The sequence below is a fragment of the Tamandua tetradactyla genome, chromosome 11 (genome assembly GCF_023851605.1).
Source record: "Tamandua tetradactyla isolate mTamTet1 chromosome 11, mTamTet1.pri, whole genome shotgun sequence".
NCBI classification, from domain to species: Eukaryota; Metazoa; Chordata; class Mammalia; order Pilosa; family Myrmecophagidae; genus Tamandua; species Tamandua tetradactyla.
In genome coordinates, this window is record NC_135337.1 from 10,475,680 (window position 1) to 10,488,721 (window position 13,042).

The following is a 13,042-nucleotide window of genomic DNA, read 5'->3' on the forward strand; positions in this document are numbered from 1 at the left end:
ACTCTCAATTGCTAAGAAAATAAAAGGTGTAATTCCTATTAGTGTGCAAAACATGTTGCTTCATCTTAGACTAAAAAATTTTCCGATTCTTATACTCAATGGGTAGCTGGTGTTCCCATCTTACCATGTCCTTATGAACTACTGTTTCCAAATGAATTTTAGTTTCCAGTGAGAGGCTAATATTTCAGGGGTCTCCAATTTTCCTATGCTTCTTGACTTAAAATGCAAAGTCAACTCTGTATCTCCATGTCCTTGAAACTGTGCAATAGAGGTTCAATATTCTTCATTATCCATTGAATTTTAATAACTTCATTTACAGAAATTCTTTGTTTTCAAAGCTATTGATAATTTTTTATAGTCTCTTTATCTTTCTCATAAGCAGTATAGTAAAATGGTAAAAAGCATGAACTTAAGATCCATACTACCTAGCTAGATTCCTGGCTCTATCACTCACTAACCTTGGTTAAGTTATTTAACCATCCTGTGCTTCAGTTCCTTCACCTGTAGAAGAGCTTTATTAACAGTCCCTACTTCATAGAGTTGTTGTGATTATTAGTTGAATTATTATGCAGAAAGTACTTAGAATAGTGCAAGTTCATCAGAAGTACCACACAATGTTCATTATCATAACCCCATCACTGCATATTTAATCCTTCTTTACTTGGCTAAACATATCAATTTTGAAGTCTATATATAATAAATAAACTAATTCTAAAATCTGAGGTTAAAGGAGTTAAAATTCTGCTATCTTTTTTTGTTTGTTTGGCTGGTTCTTGTTTTTAATGCCTTTCTTCTCTTTCTATAATTTTTGAATGTGAGGTCCTATTTCTTGGTATTTTATCTGTGGGAGTTATGAGGCCTTGGTTTAAGATGACTTCATCACAGAAGAGGTGAATTTGCTTCTGCCAAGTGCCTGGGACTACTACCAGCCCAAATTACTTTAAACTATATTCTCATTATGAGGGTTTTTTTTGGGGGGGGTAGCACCCCCCCAAAAATGACTTAGAGATATGAACCCCACACAAAAGGGCAAATTATGAACACAAATATCAGAATACAGTCCCCTTTGATGTCTGGCAAGACCACAAAACCCTTGGCTCATGTTCATTCAATTTAAGAAACACCCTCAAGTCAAAAACAGAACTTTGAGTGCTACAGGCTTTGAGTGCTGGTTCAAGCTTTCACTTTGAACCTGTCTTAAACCAAGTTCTCCAATAATTCACATTTTAGCCTTTGTGCATGTCTTATGAAATGATAGTTCTTCGATTCACTAAAAAAAAATTTTATATTTTTTCCTGCTATTTTCAGGTGGAGGATTAAAATATTTAGTGCATCCATTGACTAAAAGTGAGTCTCTTCTCCCTTCTGAGCAAGTTTCTCAAATAGTAGAAAATCAGCATTCTGAAGCATTTCTAGGTTGTAGTCAATTAAAATCATACATGCTTGCTTCCTTTGTTATTTATTACATGTTATAACCAGGTCCTATGATCATTATCAAAATGTAAAAGTTAAAGGTGAATCTTCCTAGTGAGAAATATACACACTAAGCAGCAGAGGAATTCACACTACTACTGCAGAGAATAGTATGCCACAACTGTACAATTTTAGTTCCAATACTATTCCTTTAGGTGTCAAAGACTCCTTTGCATTGAAAATCTGGTATCACCAACATGCATTTTTTCATGAATGAGGAGTCATGAATATACATTTCATGAAAAAAATCTGTTATATTCTAAAACTGAAATTATGGATAACAATGTGTTATCAAGAGTATCAGCGATAATAAAAGTATGATAATTTGTTCACAGAACAATACTTTATATTTTGTATCTCCAAATTTTTAAAAAAGAGAGGAGTGAGGATAGTAGTATCAGAATCATCTGTGCAAAGAATTCACCACCCCTCAGGCAGAAAAACTTTCTTTCCCACTATCATGACTCTAGTCTAATAAATCATTACTGTTTTTCTAGGACTACTGAAACAGCACGTTAACTAGTCTACTGTTGGTCACTCTAGTTCCTCCAGCCCTACACGAAATTTGTCCTCCACACTGCAGCCAGAGTGAACTTTTCAAGATATAAATCTTGTCATATCATTGCCCTCCTTAAATGATTAAATGTTTCCTTTTGCTCTTAGGACACAGTAGAAACTTCAAAACAAACCCTTAAAACTATTTTTTTTTTTTTTTTTACATGGGCAGGCACTGGGAAGAAAACCCGGGTCTCCAGCATGGCAGGCGAGAACTCTGCCACTAAGCCACCGTTGCCTGCCCTCCTCAAAGCTTTTAATGACTTCGGTCTACTCAATTTCTATACCAGCAACACTGGCCATCTTTCAGTTCTTTAAAATTGCTATAATCACATCTACTACTCACTTCTGCACAACCCTTTGCCTGAAATGTCCTTTTCTTCCTTCCTCACTAGACAATCTCTTCCTTAGCTCTCAGCACAAGTATTACTTCCAGAAAATACTCTGGCCTGACTCCTGAATAAAAAATCTTATACTCTCTCAGAGCACCAGGTAGGTTTCCTTAGTAATACTCACTATAGTTAGAAATTTTGTAATTATTTGATTAATATCATCTTTCCAGTCCCAAATTAGAATGCAACCTCCACAAGGGCGGTTCATTTGTTTTGTTCACCTAGCACATTAAAATTGATATACAGCATATATCAGTTAAATATTTGCTGAATGAACTAATGAGTGAACGAACATCTTAATGAACCAATATTAACTGATGATTCATAGGGACCTGTTCCACCTCCCAAACACTTTTAAAAGAATACCCCAGGGGCGATGCGATGGTGGCTCAGTGGTAGAATTCTTGCCTGCCATGCTGGAGACCCAGGTTCAATTCCCGATTCATGCCCATGTTAAAAAAAAAAAAGAATATCCCAAATATATGCATACTTACATATTACAGATTTGATAATTCATAAAAACTAAAGTATTCTGGATTATAGACAAAAATATATTAACTACTGCTAAGAGAAAAAAAGTTGAATGCTACACAAATTATCTATTATGTATAATAATCTTAGAACCAATTATAACAATCTAATTTTTATATTTCTAGGGTATCTGAAACATGATGTGTCCTTACATTTAATTACCACAATTGCTGCAATAAATAAGGAACTTTTATCTAATTCTTTATGAAAAAGTCTAAGACCTTTTAATAAATCATTCCAAATTTTAGGTATGGAAATAACATACATGTTGGAAGGCTGAGTGCTGCTGCATAGATGCATAAAAATAATTCCTAAATGACAGTTTTTGTGTATATCTGTATGAAGCAATAAAAAAATCTAATTTGAGAAGAGTCATCAATCTGAACTTTTCCTGCAAAACATAAGGAAAATATATTTTGAGAAATCTTTCAAATATGGTAAGTTGATTCCACCTACTACAGATTTTCATATCATGAGGCAAATGAGCTAAGAATCTCAACTAGAACTTGTACTGTTTTGAAAAAGTTTCCCAAAAGACTACAAGAAATTAAATTATTTCCTTGAGGCTTTGTTCCAATGTGTTTTAAAAAGCTTCTCCAGAACATCAGATAGTTCCATCTCCCTACCCCATATCAGTGACAGACGCTTTCAACATGAAACAGAATGGCCATAGCCCAAACACTCCTAAAGAGAAAGATGGGAAGATCAAAGGTGATGGTGGAGTTATACAGAGAAGATAGAGTTTAACAAATGAATATGATTGCTGAATCATTAAACTGATATCTCTTTTAGTCTCCAGTATCTCAGAGCAACCAGAAGTAAAAACCTAAAATCGTGGAATTGTAATCCATGTCAAACTCTGAAATATGTTCTAAAACTAATTGTGGTGCTGTGCTTTGAAATTTATTGTTTTGTATATATGTTATTTTTTCACAAAAAAGAAAGAAAAAAGTTGATTGTGGTGATAAAAAACATTTATTCCTTCTAGTCTCCTATAATCTGGAGCAGCTAGAAGGAAAAAATCCGAGAGGATTGTATGGTAGCCCATGACAAGCTCTGCGATCTGTCCTGTAACTACTTGTTGAAGAGTCTTTTGAAAACTATTGCATTTTTATTCCTTTGCTTGTTCTGTATATATCCTATACTATACAATAAAAAAGTTAAAGAAAATTCTCACTTTATTGATGGCAAGTTTACTTTAAACTACTGGGGACAAGGATCACATATGACAGCTATATCATGAGAATGAATAATTTTCTTGCATCAGAGAAGCAAATATTTTAAAAAGAAAAGAAAATAGAAATACTACAAAAACTTCAATTTTACCAAAATTGCATTATCTTAGTCAGATTAAATCATAAAACTAAAATGTATTTAATGCATTAAAACGATAAAAATGACAGATATGATATCCATCCTATACATCAAAAGCCCTCTGACCACAACTTTTCCACCTAAATGTTGAAAACTAGGAATGCTTCTAATTAACAGAAAAGGGCAGACTATCACAGTATCCAAAAATATCCTGTACATTGTGCCTTACATTAGTATATGTTCTTGGATGCATGAGCTGCTAAAAAAGGAATGCTGGGGCGGGCCGCGGTGGCTCAGCGGGCAAAGTGCTTGCCTGCTATGCCGGAGGACCTCGGTTCGATTCCCGGCCCCAGCCCATGTAACAAAAACGGAGAAACAGAATACAATAAAACAAGAAAATGTTTAAAAATGTTTCCCTTTCTTCCTTCCTTCCTTCCTTCTCTCTGTCTTTCCTTAAAAAAAAAAAAAAAAAAAAGAGGAATGCTGTATTTTCTTTTAGCAATTAGTAAATCATTAAAAAGTATCTCACCAGTAAAATCTGACAGGAAATGGAAAGAGGACCACTTTTTATATGCACTTTCATCTACTCAGTAAAATGAATATTCTTCAGCAATTGTTATCACAGGCAAATACAACACTTGCAAAGCATGCAGAAAATTTTAAAGACAGTGGCTAATACTTTCTAGGTGGCCAAAAAAAAACAAAAACAAAAAGAAGTTTCCTTTAAAAGACAGTTATGACCATCTTTACTAAATTATACTAGTGTAGCTAAATATATCAATTCTGGAATCTTGACAAATGCATTTCCCAAAATTTACTCTAATTTCATTCCCTTAGCAACACTGCCACACAAACCATATATTCATAATCCTAAAATATAAAACCTTCACAAAAGTAAGCCACAGGTAACAAAAACATATGAATTTAGAATAACTTTTAAAGCAAAAAGGTATAGTTATCATTAAGTTTCTGAAATCTTTATTTTTTAAGGACCATTCACAACAGAAATGCTGTTCTCTCCACAGTGAAGTTCCACAAGATCTTTAAAAAATAACACATCTGTGTGGGCCATGGTGGCTCAGCAGGCAGAGTTCTCACCTGCCATGCCGGAGACCCGGGTTCAATTCCCGGTGCCAGCCCATGCAAAAAACAAAATAAATAAATAATGACACATCTAATCATGCTAGTACCCCTTCTCCCCAATTTTTCCAGTTAAGACACTTAAGGATAATGACCTTAAGAATAACAATCACTGCCCTTAAGGATAACAACCACAAGTGTTAACATGCCTACAAAGGTCTGCAGTGTGGTCCCCAACTCCCTATCACAGTATGTTCCCTCTCATTCTTGACAGTCCAGACAAACTGACTTTTTTTTCATTTTATCCAATGTGCCATGCTATCCTGCCGAAGAGATGTCAGTATTACCCAAAGCAATTTATAGGTTCAATGATATCCCAATGAAAATTACAACAATCTTCTTTGCAGATGGAAAATATAATCATTACATTTATATGGAAGGGTAAGGGGCCCCAAATACCTACAGCCATCACAAAAATAAAGAATGAAGTTGGAGGCCTCATACTTACCAATCTTAAAACTTATTACAAAGCCACTGAAATCAGAACAGCATGGTACTGACACAGGACAGACATATAGACCAATGGAAAAGAATTCAGAGCTCAGAAATCAACCTTCACATGGCCAACTGTTTTTTTACAAGGTGTCAAAGAATACTCAGTTGGGAAAAAAACAGTCTCTTCAACAAATGATGCTGGGAAAACTGGATCACCATTTACAAAAAAAAAGAGGACCCGTACCTCATACCATATACAAAAATCAACTCCAAAAGGATCAAAGATCTTAATGTAAGAGCTAGGACTATCAAATTTCTAGAGGAAAACATAGGGTAGCACCTTCTCAGAACCTTGTGTTAGACAATGGTTTCTTAGACTTTACAACCAAAGCATAAGCAACAACGAAAAAACAGATAAATGGGATCTCATCAAAACTGAAAACTTTTATTCCTCAAAGGACTTTATCATGAAAGCCTACACAATGGGAGAAAATATTTGGAAACCAGATATCTGATAAAGAATTAATATCCAGAATATATAAAGAAATCTTTCAACTCAACAACAAAAAGACAACTTAACTCAAAAATGGGAAAGATACTTGAATAGACCTCTCACCAAAGAAGATAAACAAATGGTCAGATTGTACATGAAAAGATGAACGTTGTTAGCCATCAGGGAAATGGAAATCAAAACCACAATGAGATATCATTTCACACTCATTAGAATGGCTGCTATTAAAAAAGCAAACAAACCAGAAAATAACAAGTGTTGGACCAGACATGAAGGAAAAAAAAAAAAAAACAAACTCATTCATTGCTGGTGGCAATGTAAAATGGTACAGTCATTGTAGAAGACAGATTGGTGGTCTCTCAGAAAAGGTAACTATAGAACTACCATATGACCCAGTAATACCACCACTAGGTATATATCCAAAAGAACTGAAAGAAGGAACTCGAACAGATATGTGCAACTGATGTTCATAGTGGCATTGTCATAACTGCCAAAAGATGGAAGTGACCAAGTGTCCATCAACCAATGAACAGATAAATAAAATGTGGTACATACACACAGTGGAGTATTATTCAGCTGTAAAAAGAAATTAAGTCTTGATATATGTAATAACATGGATGAATCTGGAAGACATCATGTAGAATGAAATAAGCCAGACATAAAAGAATACTGTATGTTTGCTGCCTATAAGAAACCCACCTTTAATCTATTTATGTCTTTGAATAAAGTAAATGGATGGATAAAGATGTACCATGCTAAGGCTAATTGGTCTTCTGTCTCTCTCTCTCTCCCCTCCCCCAACCCAAAATTTCCCCACATTCTCTTAACCTTCCCTCTGAGGACCCAGACCCTTCCCTGATGAAGGGAACTGCTCTTAATAAAAAGTTATAAAAAATTAACTGGATACCCTAAAAGATGAAAATTTTATATTGTATCAGAATAACAACCTTGTTAATGTTTATGTTAAGCTTATCACCCTTTATTTCAGAAGACGTCTTTTCTTTCTTTCTTTCTTTTTTGGCAGTCTAGCAAAGCTTTATTATTAGAAATTAAAAAAGAAAAATACAAATTGGATGTCCTTTACATGTCCTTTGCCTTAAGATGATTGACTTGAAATTATGTCTTGGTAAGGATGCTCTATATTCTTTATGTTCTATCCTCCTTATAGACTTCAGAGCTTCTTTACTTGAGCAATTTTCTGTACGTAAACCATTAACATTTTTATTATACATCCTTTCTGGGCTTTCATTATCTGTTCTTCAATTTGCCTCAGATGTTTCATTAGTTCTTCTTTTTCACGTTCTAGTCTTTCCTTTTCCTTTTCCACTATTTCTCCTTTCTTCTTTTCATCTTTAATTGTGCGCCCTTTTCAACTGCTTTTGATGTTTTTTCTCCTCCCTAGCCTGAGCTTTCATCTGTTGTACTTCAATAAAGATACTGATAGTTCGATAGTATCAGGCTTCTATCTTCACATGTATTGCTCATGGTTTCCCATGAATAAAGCCAAAATCCCTTACTGATTCTCAGACGAGGTAATAAAAAACAAAATCAGGTGCCTTTTTGTTGATTGGCTTTATTAACAAATTTTCTGTCATTAAATGAAATGTTTCTGATGTCACTCCAGGGAAAACCAAATTTTAGGTGTTAAACTTATGATAATGCTCATAAATATTCAAAAAAGAGCATCAACACCTAGCCACAATTCAATTTCCTTTTTATTTTTTGTTTCAAAATAGTTGACTCCATACATTTCTAGATCTTGTGCAATCTTCAGGTATTCTATCACAGAATCTCCCTTTAGCATTCCTCTATGTTCTTCACTCCAGTTCTGTATTCTTTCTTCCCATTGTTCTTTTGTCAGTTTACGTTGTTCTAAAACACACTGGGGATGGAGTCTATCATTAGTCAGGTGGCCTGGTTTATGAATCTCTTTATTATAATCTCCATACTTGGCTTGGACAGCATAGGAAGCCAAAATAACTGCAGTTTCTGGTGGGCAATATATATCATCATTTAAGATGACTTCTTTAACTTGCAAGAAGAAAAGTCTCCGGGTTATTTCTTTAATTAATTCCTCAGAATCTTCAAGAAACAATTTAGTTATAAACTTGAACTGTAAAGAGTTCTCTTTTTTTTACATCTTGCTATGTTACCTTTTTGTTTAGTTTAAGCCAAGTAGAATAACCTTTCTGTCCACATACTGCAGCCTAAAAAACCAGACCTCATGCAAACCAACTGTTTTTACCACCTGGTCAAAAAGTTGTTTGCCTGTTGTACTGGGCTGAATAGTAAATTCCAGCTCAGAATCCACTGTAATTACTCTTACATTGATTGGTTTTGGCATTTTCCTTCTCTTTCGGTTTCCTTCTTTAAAAATTCTTTACTGCTATGAATTCTATTGTCACCTTCCCTAGAGCGAGCAGCTCCTTCCCTCCCGGCGTGCGGCTGGGGCCCTGAGAGGTGGCACCCGGCCTCGCGGCTGCGGCAGGAGAGCCAGGGGATAGTGGGAGCGCTGGGCCGCTGGGGAGGAGAGGCACAGAAAGCTCTGCAATGTCTTTTCATTCTTAAAGGAAAACTTACAAAACATTTGTTCTCACCTTGTAAAAGTGCTAAAATAGTTTAACATATCAGCTATAAAAGTGTTTAAAAAGTATAACTATAATTAAAAGAAATTTTCTATCCTTCTGTTAGCAAAATTTGTGTAAGTAAAATGTTAGCCATATGTTTAGAAATTGTTTCTCTCCTAAAACAGATCTGTATAATGTCAAAAGTTACAAGTCATGTTAAACAATCAAATTTACTGTCATACTACTTTACTCTAAGGCTTCTCCAAAAGTAAGTCAGAATTTCACCTTCAACAATAAGAACTTTAAAGGAGAAACAACGCAAGTATACAAACTACGTTCCACGTGTTGATTAACCTAACCCTGATTAAATGTGTAAAGATAGAACAAGACAAAACTTCTGCTACAGTCTGTAATTAATAACCCCAATATAAAACAACTGTCAAATGTTATTTCTAAAAGTAAATTCATTTAAAATGCTTATAAAAATTAAAGCATAAAGTATAAGTTCTTACAGCGATCACATTTACTCCTAAGCTTTAACTGTTATTTCTAAATTCTGAGATGTTTGCTCTTTGTATAACCTAGTAGTTCCCTAGAACTTTAAATATCTATGGAACACCCTAGACTCAGTTAAAGTTCTCTAGCTCTGGAAGTCAACATTACTCTATACTGTAAAATGTAAATGATGCTAATACTCTCTTACTGACAAAAAACAGTGGTAATTCATTACCCTGGCTATCAAAAAAATAATATTAACACTTCTCAATGGGAATAACCAAGACAACATGGCAGCCAAAGCTGCCTTCTAAGCCCCTTCTAAGCTTCATTCCTACACCCTTAAATTAGTACATGTGCCTTCTTACTCCCCAGTCAAGCAGGAACAAGCCTCCTGGCTAGAATTCACTTAGATCTGAAGAAACAGTCATTCCCTCCCTTCTTCCCCAGTCTCACTTGGCTAATACATCTCCTAGGTCCGCTTACTTCTATCTTCCCCTTGCTATTAATCGGTCCTTGCATTTTTAAAACTTTTTGCCAAGTTTATTTCTTCCAAAAGCCTTTCACACCAAATTAATGCTGATGTGAGGATTTTCAGCCATTCCAACCGCCTCTCTCAACTTAGATGAGATAGCCAAATAAAGTTTTATGCCCAATCAGGCAGGACCTATACACCCTGACAAAAGCCAGAAGCAGCTACAGAAAACAGACCCTCATCCATTGGTACCCTTAAGACGTAAGAAAATCACAGTACAGTAACCCTCATGAGCACTGATGCAAAAGTTTTAACCAAAATTTGAGCAAATCAAATAAATCCAACAATATATTAAAAAGTATAATATACAGTAAAAAAGACTGGATTTAGGAATGAAAAGTCTGCTGTAAGGAGATTAGAAATGTCTGGTGTAATTAATAGCAGGTCTCCATTAAAATCAAATGGAGAAAATAGTAGGTCTCCATTTAAATCTGAGGGAGAAGCCACAGAACTAACAGAAACTTCATAACGGAGCCGACAAAGATGAGGACACATGGCGCACAGACACACAGATGTTTGGATATGCTTGGAGCCCAGCAGACATCACCATGAGATGCTAAACAAGCCAGAACCTAGAGAGAGCCAAGGGAAGCCCAGAGATGAAGGCCAGCTCTGGAAAAGCAAAATGTGGACCCTCCACACAGAACGAGACTGAAAACAACGAAGCCCAGGAGGAAGGGACCAGCAGATGCCAGTCACATGACTTCCCAGATGACAGAGGGGTTCCAGATCAATTGGCCTTCGTTGAATGAATGGAACCTCTTGTTGGTGCCTTAACTTGGACATTTTCACTTCCTCAGAACTGTAAACTTGTAACTTATTAAATCCCCCTTTATAAAAGCTGCTCCAATGCTGATATATCACATTCCCACAGCTTGCAAACTTAATAGTATAGATAGGAGTGGGACCGCTGGGTCACTGGGCAATTCTGTTTAAATTTTGACTTTGCCAAACTGTTTTCCACAGAGGTTGCACCATTTTATATTCCCATCAGCACTGAACAAGGGTTCCAAGATCTCCACATCCTCTCCAGCACCTGTTATTTTCCATTATTACTATTATTACTACTACTGTTACTACCATCCTAGTAGGTGTGAAGTGGATTTTACTGTGGTTGTGATTAGCATTTTCCTATTGAATAATGATGTTGAGCATCTTTTCATGTGCTTATTGGTCATTTGTATTTGTTCTTTGAAGAAATGTCTATCCATGGTCTTTGCTCATTTTTTATTTGGGTTGTTTGTTTTTGTTATTGTTGAGTTGTAGAAGCTCTTTATATATTCTGGATATTAAACTCTTCTCAGATTAAAAAAAGACTGGGAGGGTAATAAATTTATGTTAAATAAATAAATAAGCATATAAGAAAGCTGATAAAGGCAACTAGATAAATTAGCATATAGGACTTGGATTCAGAACATCTGTATTCAAGTGCTGGCTCTGCCACTTATCAGTTGGATGACTCCGGACTTCTCAACCTCAATTAATTCTGTAAATAACAGCTGAAAACATTTAACACATACTGTGGCCTTATTATGTGCCAAGCATGGTTCTAAGAATTTCACTTTTAGTAAACTTACTTAATACAAATCTATGATGTTATAATAACCACTTTACACAAGAGAATAAAACATGATTTAGAGAGAGGTTAAATAACTCAAGAACATTCACACATAACTAGCAAATTAATAAACCAGGATTTGAATCTGGGCTTTCTGACTCCACTGCCTCTTCCTGGCTAGGAATCACTCTATTAGAAGGCCTCTTCCATCTTTAAAATTGAATTGTTACCACCTATTTCATAGGTGTGTTAAGAGGATTAAATGAGACATTACACATGAAAGAACTTTATAAAGTGTAGAGTGACAAGCAAAAACAAAGTTTATAACGGATTTTTGTTTTAAATGACAAAAAAAAGACAGATACTTCAACTTAAAATAGGTTTTAAAAAATGACAAATTCTTCAAAGCACAGGCTGTGAACTAAAAATCCTTATAGTAATCTGTTAAAAGTATCTGACAGCCAATTCTTAAGTTCTTGCCTTCTGGTTGGAATCAAGAACTTCTGCATCAGGCTACAAGAATATACAATTTATTCAATGAAAGCAACAGAGCAAAGCATAAACATGAGCAGATCAAATCAGTTAATATACCAATTTATTAGCACCTTGAAAATGAGATTCACTTTGTTTTTTATTTTTCTTACAATCTTACCACTTCCTCTTTTGTCAAAAACCAACATCTTGGATTATACCCCTTCCTAACACCTGTAATGCAAATCTACTTCTTCTTTCAAACTCTTCCATGCCCCCTTAAAGTCCTTTTCAAACTCCCAACTTTGAAGTCATATCCATTAACTCATGCCTATATCCTTCTCTTTACCTGACCTTACACAAATCTCATTATCTTCTTCTTAACAACTTAATCTCTCATTACACTTTTCTGTTGTTGTTGAGATACTGCTCATATATCATACAACTCGACATTTTAAAGCATACTATTGAGTGATTTTCATTACAGTTACAAGGTGTGCAACCATCACCACTAATTCCAGAACATTTTCATCACCGTCTCCCCCACCCCCCCAAAAAACCCGAGTGCCCATTAGCAAGGATTCCCATTCCCTCAATCCCTCCAGCCCCTGTCAACCACAAATCTACTTTCTGTTACTATGGACTTACCAATTTTGGACATTACACATAAATGGAATCTTAAAATTTATGTGGGTTTTTATGCCTGGTTTCTTTCACTTAGCATGTATTAAGGTTCATCCATGTTATTGCTAGTACAGTACTTTATTCCTTTTTATGCCTACATAATATATCATTGTATGGACACACCAAATTTTGCTTATCCATTCCTCATATTGGTATGTTTCTACTTCGTAGCAATTATAAATAATGTTATTATGAATATTCATATTCAAGTTTTTTGATGAACATATATTCTCAATTCTCTTGGTATACACCTAAGAGTAGAACTGCTGGGTCATATGGTAACTCTATGTTTAACTTTTAGAGGAACTGCAAAACCGTTTTCTACAGTGGCTGTGAGATTTTACTTCCTCCTAGCAATGTATGGGGATTCTGATTTCTCTA

The 13,042-nt window shown here is 35.2% G+C and overlaps 1 protein-coding gene and 1 pseudogene across 5 annotated transcripts in view; both read right to left on the bottom strand.

Annotated features, from left to right (window-relative positions):
* Positions 1-13,042, bottom strand: part of RAP1A (RAP1A, member of RAS oncogene family) — a 114,064-nt gene that overhangs the window by 48,897 nt on the left and 52,125 nt on the right. The window lies entirely within an intron of this gene.
* LOC143649862 (radixin pseudogene) lies at positions 4,743-12,507 on the bottom strand (annotated as a pseudogene).